General features: G+C 41.3%; 1 long non-coding RNA gene across 2 annotated transcripts in view; it reads left to right on the forward strand.

Annotated features, from left to right (window-relative positions):
* The window catches only part of LOC309707946, a 107,092-nt gene that overhangs the window by 74,838 nt on the left and 5,094 nt on the right, over nt 1–27,160 (forward strand). The window contains exon 3 of one of the 2 annotated variants that reach the window (XR_014277132.1): nt 24,924–24,962. The exons of the other annotated variant lie outside the window; for it this stretch is intronic. This is a non-coding gene — a long non-coding RNA (uncharacterized lncRNA). Of the gene's footprint in view, nt 1–24,923; nt 24,963–27,160 lie in introns of those variants that run through there. 2 annotated transcript variants of the gene reach the window in all.

Here is a 27,160-nt window from a genome sequence, read left to right on the forward strand (position 1 = left end):
ACAATTATGGCTTAGCAGGAAAACAGCTGAAGTTGAGATGAAGGTCTGCGCTTCGGTTACTAAGGTCATCAGAAGGCAGAGTCAAAAGTGCAGCCAATCCACAGCCAGACATGTGCTCCACTTTAATAGAAGGCGCCCATCCAAAGGTCAAATCACTGGCAACAAAATTTGTCAGAGCTTCATTTAAAATGATTTTTTATATTATGAAAAAAAAAAAAAAAAAAAAAAAAAAAAGAAACCACACACAACAGCACAAGACGCAGACATTTTCCAATGTCACATAAGATGGAAATTTTTTAACAAGTCTTGAAAGGGTCAGACGGGTCAGACTTGTCTGGACGGAGACACTCGAGGAGGAGTGATCTCTAACAGAGATCTTTTCATTTCTACAGTTTAACCCTCTCAGGCTCAAATTAAACTTTGTTGCTAATGCACAACCAAGTCCTGCAGTGGTACTTCTGAGTAAAAAAAAAAAAACTCATAAAATATGTATGTGGGGTAATCAGGTTGTTAGTGTTTAACTGTTGCAAATCTGCAACGCCTGCCTGGAGAGGGTTAAGTGCTCTTTGGAAGACAGCAGGCTTTTTGTAGATGGTCGATTAAATTGTTGTCTATGGGGGCACGGTTTAAAACCTTCAGAGTACATTTCATAACCCACAGATAAGAGTAAAGTGGTCTTTTCTACTGGTTTACACTTTTAACCATTCACGCTTCCCTTGCATGCAGACAGCACTAATGTCCTTGGAATTTATCCATTTCCCATTTGTAGCAAAAAAGCAGCAAAAATAACCAAGAAGGGCACCAGTAGATCCTCTGATGTAAGCAGTAAAAGTGTTTACATAAATGTTACTGAAACAACTGTTTGAAAAAGCAAGATGTATTTATTACCACACCCATCTGCAGCCAATGGACAGGTTTTTTAATCTTCGAATTGCACTATACTGCACTTAAAATAGAGAAAAGATGAGTCACTTCAGCGAAGGAGTGGAGGCAGCGTTTTAGTCTTGTTCAAAGAAAAGCAAGCACAAAGTGTAGAACATAATGTGGAGAAATGGCTGTGATGTTTGTTTATGACAGATGATGTTTTCTGTTTAATAACCAGAGAGGCATGAGTGAATCATAAAGATGAAGCCTCTCTCACCCTTGTAACTGAAGTATAGGAAGGAGGGTGATACTGAAAAGCACACTCATCTGTGATGACTTCAGCTTTTGGACTAAATACTAAACAACCTCCAAACTCACATGTATTCTTAATGATTTATTACCCAGGTGTTGCCTTATCTCCATATCCATGACACTGGTTCAGCCTGCCGTAAATAACCTTGTGTCCTCTCATTAGTAGGACAGCCATGTCTCCCTTTGGCCTCGTTGGCACATACCACACACAAACACACACAATCCCCTGTGAGACCTGGCCAGCCATCACCATCATAAATCCATGGGACGCACAGTCTGGCAGCGAGGGCTGGGCAGCTAATTATCCAGACACGAAGAGCTGGGCATGGAGGTGACCCAGACGGACAGATGGGGAAACCCAGATATGCATATGCAAGCTGGTGGCAAAACGTCGCGGGTCCTCCGCATGAGAGGTGGACACCCTAATCTCACTTCATGACCGAGAATTAAGTAATCAATTGGCTTTACCCACTTGTTGCTAATTAGGGTCACTTAGGGTAAGCATTTGGCTTACACTGGATGGAAAAGAGCCTGGACAGGTTTCTCCTCATTGCAGGATCTCACTGCCGAAAGGCCACTGTGATATGTGAGGTTTTTTTAAAGTGCAAAATATAAAATGCTATACAACCACTGCATGTTTTAGTTTCTAGACTCTAGATGCCACAGCCAAAATCTTTTACTCATTCAATAATAGTAATAATTATTATTATAATAAAGAACTGAAATCTTGACAGCTTGAAAAAAAAAAGCAAATTAACTTCTTTAGGTTTGTGGAGACATTTCACCTCTCATCCAAATCAAATCAAATCAAATCAAATCACTTTTATTGTCACATCACATGTGCAGGTACATTGGTACAGCACATGTGAGTGAAATTCTTGTGTGCGAGCTTCACAAGCAACAGAGGTGTGCAAAAATACAATAATGTAAACAAGCAAAATACAAGAATGGCTACATCTGAAACTAATAAATATATGTACAATATATAATAGTATATGCATTTCTGGATGTGTATACTAAATATTTTTCTACGTGTGTGTGTGTGTGTGTGTACACATATTTTACAAATTAAATAGAGTAAACAATAAATAAAATATATAAAAATATACTGAGTTGAGACATGTGCAAAACAGTGGCATTACTGTACAGTATGGAGTGCATAATGTTGAAGCTCCAGTAGTGGAGGTGAGGTGTCTATGACGTGTTCAGCAGTCTGATGGCCTGGTGGAAGAAGCTGTCTCTCAGTCTGCTGGTACGGGACCGGATGCTGCAGAACCTCCTTCCTGATGGAAGCAGTCTGAACAGTTTATGGCTGGGGTGACTGGAGTCCTTGATGATCCTCCCCGCTTTCCTCAGGCACCGCTTCCTGTAGATGTCTTGGAGGGAGGGAAGCTCACCTCCAATAATAAAGGCTCACTTTATCAATAGTGCATCAGATATCTCAGACTCTCCACCATTTGTTTTCTATTGAAGAAGCTTCTTGGATCAGAGGTGAAATGTCTCCACAAACCTAAAGAAGCCTGTTGGCTTAAGAGCTCTTAAAAGCTCTTAAGATTCCCATGACCTGTGAAAATACTTTAAAAGCCAAAGAGCACAATTTGAAAAATGATTAGCTATGAGAGGTGCAATGAATGAGGCTGGAAAGGTGGGGTGTTATAGACACTGTAATATACTGGTGGAAATATTTAAAGTATACATGACTCATACATTTATACATTAACCCAGTGGTTAAGTATCTGTGGTTGGTATTTCTGGAAGAAACCTACAAACACCTAGAATGATATTTACACCTGTCGAAATGCAAGATAAGAGGTAACTCTGGATAATCACAATGTTACAGTGCAGTACAATTACAGTACCCACTCATATTTAATAAGCCCGATTCATACTTAAAGGAAAGGAAGAAACTATCTTGTCAAGTGAAAGACAAAATGAAAATCAGTTCAACTTGTAACAGTCTTTGGATATTTTAGAACAATAATCCATAAATGTAGACTTACAAATGAGTCAGACCACTTCCATTCAGAGCTGGCACTTCATGGCTGTCTCCCACCTGGTGTAGTCACGCTCCAGTGGATCGACTCAGTGGGGGAGAGATCAAAGCTCGCCAGACTCAGCCCAGCTGCTGATAGAGTCATACTACTGCTGCACTGGGTATGTTAATGGGGGAGGCACTGACAGACAGGCGATGGCGTCCTGCTGTGCAGCAAGGTGCCAGAAAGTCAAGGTGCATAGATGCAGTATGTGTGTGACTGTTTATATCTGTATGTAGTGGACTTGATGAGCAGACTGTGAGTGGGCTGTGTGAAGTGCCAGGAAAGGTTGGGGTGCTTTAGTATCAGAGTGTCGCACTAAAATATTTGTCATATGAAATGACTTGGTAATTTCTTAATGGGGAGGAATGCATAAGACAGATAGTTGTTTCTATTTCTGACTCTATTTACAAGAATCTGTCAAAAGTCTGCTGTTGGGAACTCAGCTTGAGCTTGACACCAGTCAGTTTAAATAGTGTAACATCAGAGATCTATTGAAAATTATAATTTCTTCTTGGACTATCAGTTTATAGCCCAGAGTAGTGTTTTTATTTTTTCAAGTGAAGTTGTGTGCCATTTATTTACGACTGTGAAATATCCAAGGGAGTGAAGTTCAGGGTGGTAGATGGAGTTGCAACATGACTTGGATGCAGGATACCAGGCTTTGTGCCAAAGATTTTCAATAAACATTTGCTCTTGTTTTAGCTATTGTCCCTCACACTGGTTTATGTGCCAAACCAATGTCACAGGACCATAACAGTTGATAAATACGAGTCAATAAATATTGGAACTGAATGTCAAAATGAAATAGTGATTAAACACAGCTATTGTTTTACAGAGTTATGCATGTTCAATGTCATTTGGATGCTTGTTTTTACAAACAAAATTCAATTGGCCTAAAGATTACCATTGAGTGCATTCATGTGCAAAGGTTATTCTTTTTTTTTTTGTTTTTGTTTGTTTGTTTGTTTTTAACCACCTGGGACAATAAAAAAAAGTTAACAAAACCTAATGTGTTATCACAGTAAAGTTGGGGTCAGTGTTTCAGCAAACTTTTTGATTTTTGTATTTACAAATCAAGTGAACAATGCTGGAGTGGTATGTTTTAAAGTGTAATATTTTGCAATATTCTTGCTGTCTTGGCTGGTAATTTGGCTGCACTGATGGCTCACATAGTTATCGATCCAGGGTGAGTAGCAGTGAGTGAGTATGCAACTGGATGAATATATCTGCAGTCCTTTATGCAATTTTGATTTTTTTTTTATTTAGTGGTCTGCGTATCATCATGTATGGTTATGATCGTAGTGCTGTCGAGGACTTGCAAAGTTGAGCACTTTAAAACAACACGCTGTTGTGGAAGTCTCCATTCCTCTGTTTGAAAAGTCAAAAAGTGTTGAAACTTCAACATTCTGTTTCACTGGTCTGTTTGTTACATTGTTTCTCAATATATCCCTTCTCAGAAGTCTCTGATTTTTATTTCATAAAAACATGTGAAACTCAAATCAAACCAGGGTCAGAACTCTGACGTCATGAAGCTTTAACATTTGTCACATCTCTCTAACACCCAACCCGTTCCATCGGCTTTTGTCAGCGCTGGTTTCCAGTGCAATCAGGTTTGTGTTCTGCATGTCACCTAGCAGCTGGCTGCATTCTGACAACCCAATCAAGAGCACCAGCGGGAAACCAGTAGGACCTAGTCACACTCAAAATGAGATTACAGTCCAGTTAGCAATACACCTGCAATCATGGTCAGAGTAACAAAGAGCAAATAGCATGATTTCTGTACTAGTGAAATCACTCACGTGTTTTTGGGCTCTGGTATAGTGTTAGCTTGCACATATTAAAACGAAAAGTTACAAATTTAGCTACAAATGCTTCAAGTACATGTGCATGAAATTCCTTATGTAGGCAATGCAAACTACCCACTACTCACAACAGTCAAGAGTAGCTGTATATCAAATAAATAATAATATACACAATATTGTATGAAACAGTTAAGATTTCAGCAACAAAAAAAAGCTAAAGTTGGGGGGAAAGCAGTGCAGAGTAACTAAGCAGACAAGCATCTATTCCTCACATAAACTGGATGTAGGTGGAAGAAAATACAAGGTTGACTCCAGCCACCCCAGCAGTCATCTGTCAAATTCATTCTAGTAACACTGTGTTGTACACGATGGATGGATCTGCCAACTGCCAACCTCTCACCTCCCGGACCAATCAGAAAGGAGAATGAGGTTCATTATTCAGGACAATTAGCCAATGGGCTGAGTGTCCTCTGTTGTTACTCATGGCTCATTTGGTCACAGTCAGATGACAGTGCCATGTCTACTCAGGCTGCATGCCACTCAGGGGAGCTGACACAGAAAGAGTAGACAAGCAGCCAGTTCAAGATCTGCTCAGTCAGGAATACAGCCCTGCTTTCTGGTGTAAGGTGTGCTATATGCTCATGACTGTATTCATCCTCTTTATAGCAGATTCTGCAAAATGCACAAATACTGTAAAAAGTGACAAGAAATAGAGAGATGGGGAGTCATAGCTAAAGACAAGGTAACAACATAATATAGCAAGCATTTGATGAGGTAAATATTTTACAGCTTTTATCATAAAATGTATGTGGGATTAAGCCAACACATTAATTAATCCAGAAGTCTCCTCTCCCACAGTATTATGACAACAGTCTGTAATGTTGTAATCAGTAAAGTTGGCTGTTGTATTTTTGCATGTGGGATCCTAGTTATCTACAAAGGAGACAGCGTTTATAATTTTTGATTTATCAGTGTTGTGGCGTGGGCTCGTATGTATGATGTGTGGTACTCCCATATGGGATTCTGCCTGTGCATCAAATTAATGATTAATCATCAACCACAAATGCTGCTGAAATAGCTGATAACTTCTGAAATCTGTTTCTAGTCTTTATAGCAAATAAGAGTGTTATTCTTCACTAAAGAGGGGTGGTTGTGGACTAGAGGATGGGGGTATTTAGTGATGACTGCCCCTTGATGACCGTTTTTTGACTGGCTTGACTTTGGACTTTACTTTTTAAAGCCAAACCTCTAGATACCTCTAGATCTTCTCATATCATTGCCAAAGTTTTGTCACATTTATCAGTGTATCACAAGTACAGCTTTGCTTAACCACTTTCAGCAAGTTTTTGATGTATGTATGAAGGGTCCCTGCTCCCTCCTGAATAGTAGCTCTGACACCTGCCAATCCTGCCCACTCCTTTAACCCATCATTATATGGCTATAAGAGTCTCAGGGCACTGGGTTTTGGTTGGGACCCTCCATGCAATTTGAAGAGTGTTTGGTAGTATCCATCTCCTCCCTGTGATCGCTTGGATAATCATCCAACCACTGAGCTGACTTCTCTGCCCCCATCCCATGGAAATGTTGGCTGACTTTCTTGCATCCTTGTAGTTCTTTCTGGACTATAGGATACACAGGTTGTATGTTTTTATGCCCAGTCTTGCTTTTCCAGTCTCAGTCACCTTCCCTTATATGGCAAATTATATTCTTGTATCCTCTCCCTCTACCCTGGTAAGGTAGATGAGTTAGTCAATGTTGTTTACACCTCTTGCAAAGCTAAATGTTATCCAAACACAGGAGGCAGCTGATGGTCATTTCATTGCTAAATCTGAACCCATATCTATGCTCTGTGCATATGCAATGGCCTGGGAGCCAGCCACATTAAATTATTGATGGAAGTTATCAGGGACCATTTAACCTCTAGTACTAGTTGCTTAGTCGTAGAGTCTTGGTTGATTATGCTGATTGTGCTTACTAGCAGTTACGATGCTTGATGTGTGCTTCATTGATGTAAAGAGGCAGTTTATGGGCTTGTAGGTCAAAGGTGGTGTACTCATATGTCTGTGTGAGTGCCTGCTGTTAGCAGTTCACTAATTATGCTACCAGGTAATTATGGAGTGTTGTTAGTTGCTTCAGACAGTAAGAGTGATTTATGTCTGTTTTTGGTGTCCATTCAAAATGCAACTTTCTCATTTTGAACTTATTTGACCGTTTCTTGTTTGAAGAGTTTGCTGTGATCTGCTCTTAGATCCCTATATGGTTGCTTGTTGAAACTCCCTGAATGGGGTCTTGAATGGGAGAACAGATCTTTGTCTTCTTGGTTTCTGGTGTTTCTCCTCACATTAGTAGTCATAATCGTGAGTCTTGATTTGCAAGTTCAAGGTGCTAGCACGCTAATGGGACTCCCTTGTGCGCCTGTTTTAGCCAACTAACATACACAGTTTCTTGATGGTGATTAAGCACCCTGACATGACTGCTTTTCTGATTTGACAATGTATAAATAAAACTGAGTTAGGGTTAGGGTTACGGCATGCAAACCCCTCTTCCACAGATGACACTTCGATACTGTTTTGATTAGTGCTGCAGTGTGGCATACCAACGCATTTTATTTCAGATGCTAACAAACTTGATCAGTGGACAGATTGAGTTGACTAGTCCTGCTAAAAGCAGGCAGCAATAGTTCCTGATTAATTACTTTGACTGACCATGCACATTACAACTCAGCAATACTTCATCAGTACATCTATTATTCAAGGATAGAAAGCTGACTTAGTTTTATAGATTTGTGTGTGGCAGCCGAACGAATTGATTCCTAAGAACAGTGCATAAAATTCAAGTCTTTGCAAAGTTTTGGAAAGCTACTCAGGTCTTTAGGTACAAGGTTTACTGGATTTTGAATTGATTTAATTCTTAAAATATTGAGACTGAATCATGTTCTAGAAATATACCAAACTTTTTGACTTCTACTTGCCAATGTAAATCATTTACACTGTATGGCTGTCTAATCTCATGAGCTGGTGGGATCTTATGGTACCTGTGGGTGTTTGAGCAAACCTGAAGTCATTATTAAATCTACTATTTTTGGTTTTTACTCAAGGAGTTTCATACTTGAAACAGACGGACGTCGTTCTTTTATAATTTTCAGCTCTGTAATGAGGTTTAGGTTAAGTATACAGAGTTGTATAGACTACCTAATGCATGACTGGTCTTTAACACCTCTGTTTGTGTATAGGAGAATTACATAATAGCTTTAGTGGGAGTGTCCAGAAAACACGGTTTAATCTGTAGGATTGATAAGCAGGTGAATATATAAAATGACTCCGGTTTCCATTAGGCATGTTCCACCAAATTGTTTATCGACCCATATCTCAGCACTGACACTCTCTGATTAATGATGTTATTAGGGAGGGAGGAGCAATGGGGGCTAGGACATGACAAGCCATTTTGAGACTGCTCAAAAACACTGAGCATGAAAGCGTGTGCTTGTGCATTTGTGCATTAAGTTTAAAACATGCCCATTCTGCCATGTGTGTCAGCATAAAAATGTACATTTTAATGTGGCCCTCATCATTCTTTCGTGTTTATTCATGCTGTTTGTAGGTCTCCATCACTGACTTTAATGAGCTTTGTGGATATTAAAGTAAACATGCATGGATGTACAGTATGTATTAACAAACTCATCAAAAACAGCGTAATGTATTCTGGCAGTGAAGTGTTTTCGTGCTGTTGTACCAGTGTGGGGTAATTTCTCGGATAAAAACACACATTCTAGCAGATTATTGCATCAAATACTTATTTGTGAATATCGTCTCCACTCTGGATTGCACTTTTGGCCAAATGGAAGTGCTTTCATTAAGAACGACAATGGCCCTTTCAACCTGGTTAAGTGTTCAGCCTACATTTTGAACAGCTTGCTAATAATAGCAACCAAATGCCGAGGTTTTTGCAAATGACAAGCTATATTCCAAATTTCCGCGTTTATGCTCTGTTTTACAATGAGTCTATGACATTGCAGAAGAGGCATTTTCCCCCACTTCTGTAATGACAAGGGAGATGATTTCTCCGAATCATATGTTAGGAGTGATTAGTAGTCCAAAATCGTCACTACCGCACCTCGTGTTTTTGCACACACACTTGTATCACAGAGGAACGTTTTTTATTTATTTATTTCCATCTAAGGCTGAAGGCAATTCCCATCACTCTACCCGCTTCTTGAAGTTTATTGTTTTTTTTTGTTGATGAGTGAGTATAGGGGTGGGATTTAATAAGTTTTCTTCGTCCCACTCCTTTTTCAGGCAAGTTTTGTTTTTTGTTTTGTGTATTTTATGTTCAATATAGGTATTTGTTGTGCCTGAAAATGAATAAATAAATGAAATGAAATGAAATGAAGTACTCTGTCAGCCATCAGTCCCCCTGGATGGAGCCTTGTCCACCGGCTGTGAGCCCAGTCAGACAGCGGTACTGTAAGTCTAGGTGACCTTTGAGCTGTGGCAGGCAGCAAGTCATCTGACACCTGTCTCATTCACATCTGCTTCAGGACCCATGGGCTGCTGATTTTTAGTATGTGTGTGCTTGGACTCATGTGAGTGAGACAGAGTGAGAGAGAAAGAGTGAGAGAAGCGGCCGTGCCTCACTACACCTCCGACGGATCAGTCGGGAGGAGGAGAAAAATGAACTAATCAGCCTCTCCAGTGGTGGAATCTCACCCAATTTATTTCCAAGCTAACAGGCGTTGGTTAATGAGCTGAAGCAAAGCATCCTCTCTTTTCCTTCTCTCTCCTTTCCTCCTGTCCTCTGCTGTTCCACTGGTAATTCTGCAGACCAAACCAATTACTCCTGAGAGCATCTATTCATTCGCACACACGTTCACATTTGTGTTACCAGTCATACATGTTCACAATGCAGTTTGAAGAGAGAAAAATAAAGCACACTGGTATATAGGCAGTCATTTTGAAGCCCTTTGTGCTCTTTGAGCTCTTTGTGCGTCAATTACAAAAAGTCTTAGCGAGGGTAAAGTTCCTATTATTTTAAAAAGCTGTGAAATTGAGAGAGCGCCTCTATCTAAAGATCTTACTATTGAAATAACACCTTGCTGACTTTCTGTTAAGGTGCAGTTCAGACAGCTCCATGACTGAGCTATTGTGGAAAACAAATCCTTGCAAACCTACTGCGCCTTTTTGGTTTTTATGCTCACGTGGCAAAATAATGATTTTGAAAACCTTTTCTTACTGTACCTTTGTTTCAGCAACATCTCATGAATAGGCACATCTTACTAGCTCTATCCCTCTTCTCAACTTCTCCGACTAACTAGAGGAACAGTCAAAAAAACATCTATCTCCACACCTTTATATACTAAGGCACAGTGTGTATTCTCTCATCCATCAATACCTTCCAAAACTATCACAAATTACTGTCTGAGAATCAATTTTTTGGTGTACAAACAATGGTTAGAATTAGGCACAAAAACCACCTGGCTGGGTTTAGGGAAGAATCATGGCTTGGATTCCAATAAGCACTTAGCTGATGTGGGAAAAAAACATTGTGGTTTGGGTTGTGGATGCAATACTAAACGTATTTATGGTCATGCATAAAACAACATTGACTGTAAGTTTGAAATAGGAACTGCACATCTGTCTCCTCTGTTAATGTATAATTCATTTTTCTTACAGCCTTGTGCATTCAAGCATTAAAACATTCAAATGCTTGTCTCGGAATCTGATGGCGGGAACATCATGCTCGACGTCTCGACTAAACGTCCAGTCCTCTTCCGCTTATTTAATTGAGGGTTGCAGGGGGTGAGGTAGGGGGCTATGTGGGGTCAGCTGGAGACTAGTTGAACTGCCACAGGGTGAGAAGCTGACCTGTAACTGTTTCCATGGTGTTGTATATCTTCCAAAACCATGTTTGACATGTAGGAAGAAAGATAGATATAACAATACTGCACATTACTGTGAGACTAGTTTTTCTTCTCTTTCTTCACTTCTGTTTCTTTGGCTTTGGAATTTTGGCTCAGCACACACCACCTAGCATATATTCTGCAATCAATAACTATAATAGTTATGGGCTTGTCTGCTGATATTGTGCCAGTATCACCAAACATATCTGTGAAAAAGCATGCTCTGAAAGTTGTACAGTATAACTGAACAGTGAACAGCTAAGCTGACCTTTTGAGAAAATGCCAAGAAAACCTTCAAGCAAAATCCCACATTCCTGGAACAGCGGTTCTGACAAATTACAAACATCCTCACGCTCCAAACCTCATTTATATGGAACTGAGAAGGGCTACAAAGGTTTATAGGAAGCTATGATCCACTGTTTTCTAATATAACACAGTGATTGTGAAAGTAGTGGGAAAAAAAAAAAGTCCATGCTAAGTTACATATATGTCAGCAGTTGGTGCGGATAATAGAAAATTAGCTTTTGCATTAGCAGCAGTCTGAATATTAATATACTTAAAATGAAGGCTTGACTCAATGACAGATTCATTGTGCTCCACTAAGTATTCATTTACATAAGAAAATTATTTAGAGTATTCAATAATAGATAGTGATGGATTTTTGTATCCTAAGCTCTAAACTGATAAATGTGCTAGTTTGATTAAAAGTGACAACATAACTGTAGTTAAGCTGTCAAATGTTACATCCGTGACAGCGTTCATAGGAGGATAATGTAACGATCAAAAGCATATACAGCAAAATTTGAGCCGAGAGAAACTGATGTGTCAACTCTGATCACTTGATAGAAGAGGAGAGCTTAAATTAAGTTACACGAATAGTTTGTGCTATTTTTAAATGTGGAGGATGAGTTTCATGTATCCTCAAACTGCAGAGTAGTCAGGTGGGAAGCAGTAGGACGCGGGAGTGACAGTTTTCCCCTTGTCTGACCTGTGACACATGATGTTTATGATCTTGACCTTGGGGATTTCAAAACCCATGCCTTTTAACCACACGATTAAGTGATTTAACACGCATTTTAACAAGCCGTGGGTGACTAAGGACATCAAAGCCCTCCTCAACAACAAGAAGAGGGCTTTCAGAGGGGGCAACAAAGAGGAGGTGAGGAAGATCCAGGTGTTACTAAAGGACAAGATCAGAGAGGCTAAGGACAATTACAGGAGGAAGCTGGAGTGGAAACTCCAGCAGAACAGCATGAGAGAGGTGTGGAGGGGCATGAAGACCATCACTGGATTCAGGCCAACCAACAGCAGGGGAGCTGAGGGAGGTGAGAATAGAGCCGACGAGTTGAATCTGTTTTTCAATAGATTCGACACCACAGTGTCTGCTCCCACCCCCACAACCTCACCTGTAGTCAGCCTGGAATCCAGAGCCACACCACTGTGCCAGCCTCTCTCTTCACATGTTGCCTCCTGTGAGATTCCTGACACCCCTCCCCCACCCATCACCTTCACTCAATACCAGGTTGAGATGCAAATGAGGAGACTTCACTCAGGCAAGTCTGCTGGACCAGACGGAGTGAGTCCCCTTGTCCTCAAGACCTGTGCCCCCCAGCTGTGTGGAGTCTTTCATAAACTGTTTATGCTGAGTCTGAGTCTGCAGAGGGTCCCGGTGATGTGGAAGACATCATGCCTCGTCCCTGTACCAAAGACGCCACGTCCCAGTGGCCCCCAGGATTACAGGCCCGTGGCATTGACCTCCCACATCATGAAGACCCTGGAAAGGCTCATCCTGGACCAGCTGCGACCCATAGTAAGACCACATCTGGATCCCCTTCAGTTCGCTTATCAGCCTCGTCTCGGAACTGAGGACGCCATCATCTACCTGCTCAATCGTGTCTACACCCATCTGGACCAGCCGGCGAGCACTGTGAGGGTCATGTTTTTTGACTTTTCCAGTGCTTTCAACACCATCAGGCCGACCCTCCTGGGTGATAAGTTAGCAGCGATGCAGGTGGATGCTTCTCTGGTGTCCTGGATTGTTGATTACCTGACAGGAAGACCACAATATGTACGTCTCCCACAGTGTGTGTCTGACAAGGTGATCAGCAACACAGGGGCACCACAGGGGACCGTCCTCTCCCCCTTCCTCTTCACCCTCTACACCACAGACTTCAGCCACTGCACAGAGACCTGCCATCTTCAGAAGTTTTCTGATGACTCTGCGGTGGTTGGATGCATCAGCAGGGATGATGAGACAGAGTACCGGGCTGTGGTCGACTCCTTTGTCACGTGGTGTGAGCAGAATCATCTGCAGCTCAACGTGGCAAAGACCAAGGAACTGATCGTGGACTTCAGGAAGACCAGGAAACACTTGACCCCTGTTTCAATTCAGGGGGTCAGTGTTGACATTGTGGAGGACTATAAATACCTTGGAGTACACATTGACAATAAACTGGACTGGGCTAAAAACACCACAGCACTTTACAGGAAGGGCCAGAGTCGTCTCTATTTTTTGAGGCGACTGAGGTCCTTCAACATCTGCCAGAAAATGCTGAGGATTTTCTATGAGTCTGTTGTGGCCAGTGCGATCCTCTATGCTGTTGCATGCTGGGGGAGCAGGCTGAGGGTCGCAGATGCCAACAGACTTAATAAACTAATCCGTAAGGCCAGCAATGTTGTGGGGATGGAGCTGGACTCCCTCAAGGTGGTGTCGGAGAGGCGGATGCTGTCCAAGATAAAGACAATGTTGGATAACACCTCCCACCCACTCCATGACATGCTGGTCAGTCACAGGAGCTCGTTCAGTGAGAGACTGAGATTACCGAAAAGCACCACTGAACGACACAGGAAATCATTCCTGCCTGTGGCCATCTCCCTGTACAACGCATCCACTTAACACACTGTTTGCTGCTACAACTACACATGTTTCTTTTCCAAATATTTATTTATGAGTGACTTATGTATGTATGTATGTATATATATGTATATATTGTACTATTCTTAGTTAGTGTATTGTCTGTCTTGTCTTAATGTTGGTTTAAAATGGAGCACTGTAACAAAAAATAATTTCCCCCAGGGATCAATAAAGTATTCTGATTCTGATTCTGATTCTGATTTTGCATTTAATCTGAGCTCATTAGTGTGAACCCGAGTTTGCTTGTCACGTTTGATCAGCTCGTTTCTGAATATTCATCCAGAGACGTGGGAGGAAAGGCCAAGAGTTTAAGCCCCGCAGGCACCGACACCAATCACTCATGAGGACAAGGCACCTGCTAGTCATGTTCCCATGACAAGTGTCTTTTCCCTCAGTGCTGTGGAAACCAGGCGTCCCTCTGTGTGCAGAGAAAGAGAGAGTCAGAGGGAGCACAGACTCAAGCTGAATAGCTCAATATTCTATCTGAGCCTTGTCTCATAAAGAAATCAATAAAGTCAGAACATATTGGAGCACAAACGCTTTTCAACACAGTACAAGAAAAATTCCAAGTGATGGCTCCCATTCAATAGCACACTCTAATAGACTGTTACACAAAATCTAGGACATAATCTAAATTAAAATGTGCCTGTGGATCTTTGCTTCATTGTGAGATTGTTTATTTTTTTTTATCTTTCACTTAGCAGTTTTTTGTGAGCTCTCTTTTTCCAAACTTAAAGAGACGCTTCTTTTCTTAGAGGGGAAATGGCAACAATTAAAAGAAAAGTGGCTTTAACAAATTCCGAGCATATCTCTGAGTGCTGCTTGGGTAGTAATTAAGTCCTCCAGAGTGCTGCAGCCATTAGACTCTGAGCAACCAAATGAGGACACACCCAGCCCAGTGTGACCAGATTAAAAGAAGAGAAATCAGCCCCTCGCTGCTCCCAAATGTCCGCCATCGCTTCGAGCAGTCCATCAGTCTACAATGTACGACTTGAATCACGCTCCGTCGGTATTAAAGTGACATAAAGTTCCCAGCTGGCTGCTTAACAACAGTCATATAACTGTATTTACACCAAGCTGCTCCCCCAAAATATTGTCTCAAAGCTTTTCAGGACAAATGTGTACTGGTCTTTTGGGTATATTTTGTGGGATGATAAATGGCTTGTAAAAGCATGACAACACTAACTTTCTTTTAGGCACCATCACTTTCTTGGCAACATCTAGCAGAGGAACAGATGCTGCAAGTTCAGATAATGTTACCTCTAATACCCATGAGAAACATCATCACACAAAATTGAAAAACAAACAGTGCTCTAATGAAAGCGATATTCCACGTTTAGCTTCTGTGGTCTGTTCAAAATCATTTTCCAAACAAAATACAAAGGTGTAATGGCTGGAAATAGATAAAATTGTGTTTTTTCTTCTCTGTTTCAAGCTACCTGATAAGCTTTCTACCCTCAGTAGAAAAACAAGCATAATTTAGGCAGGCCACAAAGTCAAGCTGAGCCACAGACCCAGCAGCTCAGCTCAGTGCCAGCCGATATCAGCCCCCATACTTGTAGATATTACAGTGAGAATGTACAGTATATCTCTCAGATACAGTTTATGACTTTTGCTTGAATAGGTGACGCTACTTTGTAGCATTGATTCAGCAAAGCGCTGGAAACATTCCTTAGAGATTTTGGTTCATTTTCACATAACAGTCTTGCAGATTTGTCGGCTGCACATGCACAACGCTAATCCACTCATTCTCTGATCACCCCAAAGGTGCACTATTGGAATGAGAATAAAGCAAGATCAATGCCTACATGTTGTTTACGCCTAATCTCATCCTGAGTGTCACAAAAGAAATCAAGACTCATCAGACCAGACGACGTTTTCTGGTCTTCTGGTGTCCATCTGCAGTTTGGGTTTTCTGTTCTTAACTGGCCATTCCTGTATGAGACTTGCTCTCCTGCATTCATTTGTTGTAACGCATGTTTTTTTCTATCTGTTTGATGGAGTCTGGGCTTTCTCCTCTGATCTCTGGCAGGAACTTAATTCATATTTTCTATCAGTGATGTTTGTAGTACAAGTCAAACACCTCACTGATTACCTTGAACATATCAGACCAGTACAGTCTCCACCACCAGTGACATAGAGTCCAGTTCTTTCGATTTGTCTTTCACTTGAAGACCTCCTGAAGAAATATGACGCGAGTCTACTTGGGAGGAAACAAGGAAAACCCTTTCATTATCTCCTGTGTCTGCGGTGTGGGAGAAATCAATAGAGGTGTCCATGCTGGATTCATCTATATTCTACTGTGTGAACCTAATACCCTCACATTGGGAAAGGAAGATGAGTGGGTGGTTTGAGGGGAAGAGGTGAAAGAGTTTGAGAAACAGGGAAACACACTGGAGGGGAAAAGGACATTTGAGATGGAGAGGTCACAGAATTGTTTATACACAAAGTTTTTTGGTGCACTCACACAGGTACGAGCGACTTGCAGCTTTGGGGAAGTTTTCTAGATTTAGATGCAAGTGGGACAGTGGCTGTGCAAATATCACTCGTGAACTGGTTTGAACTGCAGCAGAAAACAAAACCTCTCCTAAGTCTAAGAGATATAAATGGAGACAACAGCATGTGGAGTTTTTTCTGAAAAAACAAACATATGAAACAGAAACATAACAGACATAACAGGCATTTCAGCTGTGGGAGTCATGCTAACGAGGCACTTGTTCAAACTCTGTGAAAATCCACACCCGCACACGTTCTAACAACCACATCACCTGTCACTGGGAGCCTCATTAAGCTGACAGGCGCTGGCCTGTCAGGGCAGGCCAAGACGTCAGAGCCCTCTCCTTCCTGTCATGACATGATGGATCTCTCCACCACTGGCTGCCAAGCTGCCACTCAAGTCCACCTTCCTGTGGCCGTCCATCAGGAAACACTCGCAAAGCATCCTGTTGATCAGCTTATTTGTATATCCACCACCACCTTTCACTCTCAAGTCTGACTGCATGTCCAGGAGAAGATCAAGATTAGCTCTTTTAGAAAGTTCTTCCCCTGTCCCCACTGTCAGCACGTGCACCAAAGTATTTGCATGAATGGAAAACTTTAAACTGTGCTGTATACCAGCATTGCCTGAAATAAGTGGCAAATAACAGACAAACTGAATTTCTCACCAAAAATCAGATTTCTTCAGTGTTCTGAACATCACAGCAGAACAAATTATTTTCCAGATAATTCCAGTTGCTAGTTACACTTGCTCCAAACAGGTGTAGTAGCATTTGTTTGGAATAATCTTATTTACCCTTGTTTGTCTCCTAAACTGCCAGATCTCTATTGAATTCACCTGGTAGAATACACCTGGTACTGGACAGGTACACGGGGTGCAGAGTTTATAAGCACAGCTCATAGGTTATTTGAGAGTGAAATATCTTCAGAAAGTTTTGTAGCTTCTGCTCTGTGAAATAAAATAAATACATAAGAATCCACAGTTTCTGTCAGAAGCATTTCAGGATTTGGATTTCCTTAAAGGGTGATTACTTTAATCTGTGATGTCAAACTGTCTTTCAGCATAAGCGTTAAAGTAGCATTAAAATCCTGAAATGAGTGAATTTTGCTGCAGACTAGAGAAACATTCAACTGCTAATGACGACTCTGACTTTGATGAATTCCCTCGTGAGGTTTGGTATTTTAAAGTCTTTGAGGAGAACCAATAGACTGTCAGTACAAGTGATGATCAAGCCTGACTGGACAGCTGTCAGCAAATGGGTGGCAGTGAGAGCTGCATACAGATGTGGTGCTGTATTGATGGTAGATATAGTTCACTGGTTTCAGTGCTATTAGGGTTTATATGGCGTTTTTGATGTGGGTTTTGTAGAACTAAATGTCATAAAGGATCATCCATACTATCTTTCAAATTCTTCATGTGATCGGCTACAGATCTCAGGTCTGTCACAAAATCTCGAAAAATACATGGTTCGATGAATGTTCTCTTGTTTTAAGGATCTTGCTGGCTGCCTGCAAAGAAAACTAAGACCTATTGATTAAAGTCATGCTTCATTAGGTGTGACTTTGTACTTTAGCTTAGATCAATTTCAATGAATTAACTTGTGACTTCACTAGAAAGGAATAATAAAGTCAGATTGCCGTGCACAAGGATGTATAGCTTGCGTAATTTAGGTGCCCCCTGAAAAGAGATACACCGCACCAGTGTCAGTGCTATGACACAGGACCAGATGCCGCATTCATCAATGTTGAGCCTGTGTGCCAAAAAATCACAGTTACGGTAAACTGTTCTTTTATGTAGTTAATGACTATTTCTGAGATCCACTTTCACCATTGCAGATTTCGCATCATGAGCACAGAGGTCCACCTAGGTCAGCCGGCCAGTTGGTGCATTTGTGTGCAGAGTTTGCATGTTCTCTTCTGTGCATTTTCCTTAGCTAATCCTGCTTTCTTCCACATTTGAAAGACATGCATGGGTTAGACCATTTAGCATTTCTAAATTGGCAATAGCTGTGAATGTGAGCAGGAATGGTCGTCTGTAACTCTATCAGCCCTCCAATAGATAGGTGGCTTGTCCAGGTGTAAGCTGCCTTTTACCTTCTGATGGCTGGGATACAATGGATGAACTGGGTATATACAAATGTCACATAAATGTGTGAGATTTAGCCATATAGACAATTTAGTATCTGCAGTAGCTGGCATGTTGACAGTAAAAGAATACATATCTTCTATATACTTGTCATTTTCCAGGACAAAAATGGTGCCCCCCCCGCACACACACACACACACACACACACACACACACACACACACATATAATAGTTGCTTTTCAGTTGGTATTACAGATTGAGTAGGAGGTGGCATCTCAATTCCACGTCTCCCTTACAATATTTTGGTTTCACTTCAGGGGTGGCTGTCATGTTGCCCAACTTCAAACAATCTATGGCGTATACCTGCTGGTGCCTGAAGTCTGTGAGCCCAGCAAATCTGATACTGAGATTTGTTGACTGTCAGCCTTACACAGAGCTCTTTAAGTAGTTATGCAAACACCTTTTAACCATGCTGAAGCTGAATACACAAAGATCCCGGGCCGGACGTTAATATCAGACAACCGTTAACTACCTAGAGACACAGGACATTGAATTGTATGATTAACTGAATGTATTTCTTCAAACACATCTCCTGAAGCACATCCACACCTCACAAAGTGTAAGTACACAGATATTGTCAGCTTTGGAGATAACAGTATCAGACACCTGACACCTCCAGTGCTCGATCCCTCCATCCAACATTCCTGTGTGTCCCTTTCTCTGTTAGTATCATCAAAGAGCAGCTGGTGGCAGACGGTGTCCCATTGAGATGTGTATCCATCTGGTGGAGCCATTTGACAGCAGACAGCTAGTGAGGCACACGTACGCTCAGCCAGTTTGTACCAATTTAATGCTGCATGGTCTCATATGTGAGTCCCAGTGGTGACCCTGTGACCTGCCCACAGCAGAGCAGGCGGGGTTGTAAATAGCTTGGTGCACATAAGTAATGAGGTTATCAATTAGAGGGAGGCTTGCTTGCATTTGTCCCTGTTATGATGCCGTGTTGTCAAAAGGGCTTCTGGGAAAAGGGAATCTAGGTGTGAATTTGTAATTTTCACTTCATTTAAAGACCCAGAAGCTTGTTTCCTATTATGGGATGTTTTATTGTGAGCAGATGTTTTCCACTGCAGGGAAGGTTTGAGGATTTGCACGATAAATTACCCAGACAAGGCTACAAGTGATGATGTCCCATTATCTAGAGAAAGATAAAACTGTGCCATCAAACATTATATTTGCTTTCTGAGCTCATCCTCATGCACACAGAGACCACATATTCAGGTTTGCTGTGGATTTCTGTTTATACGTGGTGACCCACCGATAATGGCGTGTGTACTATGGTGGGTCACTCAGTATTCCTCTCAGCAGCTGGCCAGATGAAGTGAGCCAAAGGGTCCTGGGAGGTGAGGAGACAGAAAAACAGCCCAGGCCAGGGATCTTATACTCTCGTCGCATCCTTACCCTCAGAGGCCATGTATTATTCACAGAGGAAGACAAAGGATGTACCTCAGCTTGAGGCTTGGCAAGAAGAAAGAGGAAAAATGATGAAGGGAGGGACAGTAGCAGCCAGAGATGTGATGATGGCAGCAGTTGGGGGATGAGAACTTGTGAGAAAGAGATAAACTGATGCAAAGTGATGATATAAATTTAGTCAGGAGATCAAAAATGAGATGAAGATTGCTTGCTAGTATAAAAAGCTGTGCATCTACAGCAGCAAACACTTGAGCATTTGATATCACTGATTAGCACTCCTTCAGTCAGAGGGGAGGAACTAATCAGTGAAATCACCTGCTGTTGTGTGTGGCTTAAACAAAATCGTGCATAAACATGATTTCAGTGGCACAGGGTTGGAGCCTGAGGAGCTAGACAGGAAACGCTCTTTTGATTGTGGGAACTTTTCGGAAGCAGCCTTAGACTGCAAAAAAAAATCTATATTTTTTCACTGACAATCCATCTTTTGACTGCTTATATGAAAGAAAAAAAAATCCCATATCTCAGCATATACATCCTTGATTCCTCTACTCACATCCTGACCTCATGTTTTAGTCCCTCATAACACAGATTCAAGATCAGAGAGACAAGAAAGAAACATCGGGGGGAGAAGTGGTGGCAACAGGCATATCATAAAATTTGGAGCTGTAATTTTAAAGCGATGTAAGCTAAAAAAAAGAGAAAGAGACTTGGTTTAAAGTGCCTTCATTTGTCAGTTCATTCATAATGAATAACAGTGTTCATGTAAACGTTGAGATTTCAGACCACTTTGAATTCAATTCTGAAAATAGGACCTATTTAATGCATCATGGGTAAAAAAACAAACAAACCTATGCATCCTCAGCTATAGATGCTCCAGCAAGTCTCCTGATTCCTCGCTCCGCTCTCCTCTTGGTGCATTTTAAGAAGCGAGAAATTCTTCAACAGGGCATACTATCCCAATTTGCATGGGACAAGAGGCAGGGTACACCCTGGGCAGGGCTAACACAGAGACAGACAACTATTCACATTCATATTCATGCCTATGAGCAATTTAGAATCACGAATTAACCTAAGCCCCACTTACTTCATGTCGTTGAAGCTGGAGCGATGAGAGAAAACCCACGCAGGCGTGGGGAGAACATGCAGACTCCACACAGTGAGGATCATGTGACAGTTTGGTTTAAAAGTCCCCTAAAGTTACTACTAAAGTAATTATGTTAGGGAATAATTTCTGTAACATGTGGATCTAAATAAACAGTGACACACCTGCAATTCACATTCTGGGCTTCACCCTTATTCCATGACTGGTCTGCAGTTATTACACTGAACAGTTAAGACACAGATTATTGAAATCAGCAGGTACGGAGTAACCTGCCAGTATTTTATTTCTCTACTGTCCAGGCATTAAGAGAAAGGAAATCACTTTCTGTTTATAAAACAACAGATTTTCTTTTAATGCCTGCACAGTAGAGAATTACTTAAAATATGTGTGTGTGTGCTTGCTTTCACAATAAATACATTTATGTCTTTAAACTTATGTGGTAATGATTTTTTTGATGGTAAAAGCTGTGCACAGCGCATTTAGATTCTGACAGCGTTCCATCCATGTGTCTTCCGTCTTGCACCAAAGACCGCCCACACTAGCTTACCCATTCCTCCTCAGGCTAACCAACAGTAGAGGTCAGTGAGGATTTCACACTGTCTCACACACATACCTTACATGCCTCTTTTTTCTTTTGTTTTGCATTCGCACGGCTCTGCTAATCATATGCACCAAACACCAGTCAAATAAAATTTGCATAGAAAACCCTCTCGTGCTGCCCCTCGCCTGACTGTTCATGTACCTAATTAATCTAATTCATCAGAAAAGGTATGTCTGTGTAATCAAAACCCATGTTTTGTATCTGCCAGCACCATCATTATCCTGACACCAGAGCTCAGCAACGTGTGAAGGGTGAGACAAGACGATGAAACTTTAATTCTGGTTTCCCTCCTTGTTTCATTATCCTCAGTTATTGTGAAACATGACATTTTCCAAAGGCTGACACTAGAGCCACAGATTCCTCAGTATGTTTGGACCAGACATTATTGACAGACCAAGTCCAGAAATGAAAGTTTGATTGTTTCGCCGTAGCTGTAAACATAATTAATAAACACCTTATTAAGTCGTGCATTCGTATTCGCTGGATGTGTAAAACACAGATACATTTCTCCTGACATTTTAGCAAATCCATACAACTTACAAGTAACACAGCTGAATATCATGAATAATTTTGCATATATATTGAGCAAATCTTTGATTTAAAAATAAATAAATTTGCTCATCACTATGCTGCCCTGTCCTGGAAGGGCAACTTTAATGACTAGTTGGGTGCTAATCAATACTAGTAGCACTGCAAGCCAATGTTTTAGATTTAACATTCAAAGCTCATTCTGCTGATGTACAAAAGAAAGGTCTTAGTATACGGAAGCTTTTTGGTCAAGGCTTCCTCAAGGGGTGTCGGCAGCCATGCCTGCTGCTTTTGTCCTTCTCTATAATGTGACTTTGCTCAAAGACTTCTACAACTCCAGACTGATCAACTTCTCCAATGCATACACCAGACATCCCTCCGTCTCTCCACACCCTTTGTGTCAGTCGTCCTCCCCTTTCGTCAAGCTCCAAAGCCCATACACATGACAGTATAGACTACAGCACCAGTCTGTTGGAACCAAAGGCTGAGCAGAGCGATGAGGGGAAGGGGAGGAGACATGTGACAAAACGGGATGGATAGAGAGGAGGAGAGAAAAAGAGTCAGTCCTTCCCAGAACCTGTCAGCCTTTTTATTACCATGATGTCTGTGCTTTTATCACCGTACCCGCCAACAAAAATCTCTTAAAGCCAATGGGCCGGCAGCTATGCTGAGACCTTGTTGAATGCGAGCGGGCCTGAACAGTCCATTGATCCGTTAGGCATTTGAGCTTCACTTGTGTGGGATGTAGGGAAGGGCACTGGAAAATGTGTAGAGGACAGGCAGCGGCAGTGGTCAGTGAGACTCATTTGTTCAAGGAGAGATTTGTGGACAGGCAGAAGATTAGAAGACACCGCTGGTACATGGCTCACCTTACACTGTGAAGAGCTGTGCAGCAGACACAGACTAATGCTGTGTCGTAGTAAAACAATTGTCCCCTTGGACTAAAAAGAAAGGAAGGCAGAAAGAGATAAGAATCAAACAGAGATCATGCGAGCTTTAATTCATTTTAATCTACATAACTTAACATAACGGAATAAAACCAAATTATTGGAATTCAAATGTATTTGCATAGATATAATTACATATCTTTGGTGGCCATTCAATGTAATGAGCGATTCATAAGCTTCTCTATTTCAAGTCAGGAGACTTTCTTGCATGGACCTGGCCTCCATTATCCTCCCATATTTAAGATACACAGCTAAGAGCATCACAACTCACTGAAGAATTGCTAAATACTTCCAGACAAGCCAGTGTAAGGCATATTGAATTATTGATATTAATATTGATTAATAGAACCTAACTCAATTAAAAAATGCCTGAGCACTGGAATGCTTAAGCATGTGGAACCACATGCATGATGACACACCTGCAGTTCACATTCTGGGTTTCACAGTTGTTCTACTGTTGGTCTGCATTTACTAAACTGAACAGTTAGTTCATTTACAATCATGTGATAAATGTAAGTCTCCAACATCTTCTGCTGGAACTGTTTGGCTCTTGTGTTTCACTGTCTTTACAGCTCATTTCTCACTTTGTTATTTTGAGCTGGGCAGAAAGTATAAGAGTACAGCTGGTTTTCGATGGGTTTTGCTAAATAAAAGATTTCTGCTATGGCTCCAAACAACAATGATGATAGTGCTCAAAGTGACTCAAAACATTAAAGTTGCGGTCCAGAAAACTTAATAAAAAGAGCATGCTATAAAGGCTGCAGATTTAACTTGCACTTAAACACAACTGTAGCGAGACGCAGCCTTGGGGATAAAAATCCTGTTTTCGATCATAATATGTATGAATGACGGGAGATTTTTAAGGCTTTCTGTGCACTCTTGCTCTCTCTGATTACATTAGTGGGGACACAGCCACCTCAGCTGTCATTGCATCTGGCATGCAGTAAGTAGGCATTAGGTTTCATAAAAGGGTGACATGACACACCTCTTTGTACAGATAGAGACTGGCACTTAGAGTCGGCCTGGTTTGCATCTAGGCTCACACACACACACATACAGGCTTCAGCTCCCACAAAAAGCAGCCAGTAGATACTATTACACATCATCCCCACCGCTGCCCGTCTTGTCATCATTCCTAATGAATATTTAATTTCCCCCCACCCCCGTGCCCCCTCTCTCTGGCCTTCTCATCAAACGTCTGGTATTAATGTGCCACAGACGGTGTGCTGCGCCGCTCTCCCTCCACTGCTCTACGATGACTTGTGTCCTGGCCAATGCACTATGACTGGTATAGGTGACTCAGGCTGGGCAGTGAGCCACTGCAGTGTGGGACGACATGAATGGAGAGAGTTATGTTAAGTGACAGCGTGATGCAAATATGCAGGCGAAGGCCCAGGAAATTTGTATAAATTCACTTGCTGTAAGAACGAAAACCTCATTGGAAAAAAGGTTTTCTATAATAAGAATGGAGCTGTTTAACTGTGGGAATTTACAGATCATCTGGTTTATAAAGTTCACACTACTCCACAGTCTGCTGTTGTCATTAGTATAAGACCTCATGGGTCACTGAAATACAACCGGGAGCTGCAATAACACTGTTTAAGATGCACAGGCAGTGTTTTCTAAGCATAAGCAATGACAGCGTGTGATATATGCAATGGAACGACCCATAAAATCACACTAGAATGTCAGCAGACTGTAAGATAAGGATCCCTGCTTGCAGAGGTACCTGAGGGAAAAACAATTTTCTCAAGAAATATATAGAAGTAATAGTAACTCATGTCTATAGAAGACTGCCATGTGTATTGAAGTTGAGTGACAATGTTATGTGATTAAACTGATGACACCGGTGTGTGTTGTTGTTGCAGCTTTTATTCCCCAGGTTGTTGCAGACAGACGCTGAGCTGAGTGGCTCACACTAATTGGCTGCATCTCAATCTCATCAATTCAAAATGCCAGCAGAGGAGCCCCAGTATGGCGTCTCAGCTGCTGTCAGAACGTTGTGCATTGAGTGACAAGACACCGGCACTCCTTTTCAATGAAATGGATGGAGCAAAAGGAGGTAGTCCATCCAGGATTCACATAGGCGTTGTTGTCACATGTACAGTGTGTAGGTGGGAGAGGAGACAGCCTAACAACTGTCACAGATATAAAAAATAATAATAATAATAATGATGGTCAAAAAGCTCTCTATTTAAAGCACAAACTGATGAAGAGGAAAAGGGCAGAAAAGTAATTTTGCTTGTCATCAACTATGCATTCTACCTGTATAAAGGTTCTTTTAGGCTAACTTTTGAATAAATGCCTTCCAGCTTACCCATATACACCATGTTATATACTGCATGCTGTAGCCATTGTTACTGCCATTTATGTGATTAATTAAGCTTCATAAAACCTCATTAATTTGACTCTGTTAGCATCCTCCAGGGCTAAACAGCAAAGCCAATCAGAAGTGTTCAGTAGCCACTAGAGGCTGGCCCAAAGGCGAGTACATCCCTACAGACTCCTGTGTTAAAATGCCCAAAATTATGTTATTAAAAAGCATGTTAATAGCCTGGGACAAAAACAGGTTTTGGTCTCTGGATAGTGAACTGCATAATGAACTTTATTTTTTTTATAGTTCATCTATATAGCATGTTTGCTTTGATTGACAGGCATCTCAGCAGTGGCAGCTATAGCTGAATACTGTCCATCAGGTTTTACCTTTGCTAATTGGAGTCAATGAACTGGTCTTGACAATGTTTGTACTATTAGGAGCTTTTTTTAAATGAAGACATACAGTATTGTGCAAAAGTCTTCCATTACCTCTCATTTCCTTATATTTTGCTTCCAAGGAGCTAGACTTGTGGTCGTTTGAAGGTTTTCTTTGGAAATTGACTGTTTTCTCAATCTTTCAGTCCAGTCCTTGTACATGACCATTTTCAGTGGTGTTTGTGTTTGGCAAGCCATTTAACACTTAAAAGGCACCTAACTCAAGGGATGAACCAGCATGTTGCCTACACATAACAGATGACTTAGTAAAGAACTCATTTTTAATCATATCTTAAGGCATTTTGAGATTTTAAGCAAAAACAAACAAACAACATAATTTGGTTCCACGTCTTTAGTCATAGCCAGAGACGACAGTTCGACAGGTCTAAAATAGTATTTTTGACTCAAAGAGCTATTAGCAAAAACTTGGCATATTTTGTGTGCAATGTGTTCTTAAAAAATCTGAGGAAACTCAACAAAAGGGGAAGGACAAGAGAAAAAGTCACAACCCTAAAAAAAACAACAAAAAACTTTCAGTTGATGTATGTGTTTGCTGAAGCCTCATCAGAAATGGTCTCAGTGGAAGGGTGTCTGTCAAGCAGCTATTCTTCAGGACGGAAACCAGGGACATGAGGCTGAGGAATGCCAATTACACAAAAAAAACCATGGTTTGGGGCCGGCGTTTTCAGCCAGTGGTGGTGATCTCAAAACTGATGTAACATCACTGTCAATATAGTAAAAGCATACCTGGACAGACAAACACACTGAGAACACTATCAGTCATGGATTGGCCTTCCCAAAGTGCAGAACTCAGCATAACTGAGGCAGTGCAGGGTCTTTACTGAGAACGTTTTCATACCAAATACTGATTTTCAAGGTTTTGGGAGTTTTTTGGCTTTGTGTTGGCTGAAGAATTTTGCGCAGCACCGTAATATATCTCGCTGTGCGGTCCAAGGCGTTTATGCTCCATTTTTGTATTTTAGTCATCTGCTAATTGCACTAATTTTCATGGTTAGCAGCTTGCTAAGCAATCTTGTTGGTGTTAGCTGATAACTTAGTCCAGAGTTTTGTGCAAATATGGTAAATTGTGTCTGAGAATTTTCTGAGAAAAACCAAACACATGCCAGAATACTAAACAAATGGGTGATGTAGAAAGCTACATGAATAACTCATAAAAATAGTGCATTCAGTTAATTTTAGTGTTCCTGTAAGCCATGCCAGCACACCAACAGGCAATTAACCCAAGCCTTGCAAGTGCTGCACCTTAGAGGTTGAAGAGGCATGGTTAATGCGATCTGTTCCCCCTGATGTTTCCTCTACTGCAGGTCAAAATGCCAGATGTGAGGTCATAAAC

Source organism: Aulonocara stuartgranti, assembly GCF_965226115.1.
Source record: "Aulonocara stuartgranti genome assembly, chromosome: 6".
Classification (NCBI taxonomy): domain Eukaryota; kingdom Metazoa; phylum Chordata; class Actinopteri; order Cichliformes; family Cichlidae; genus Aulonocara; species Aulonocara stuartgranti.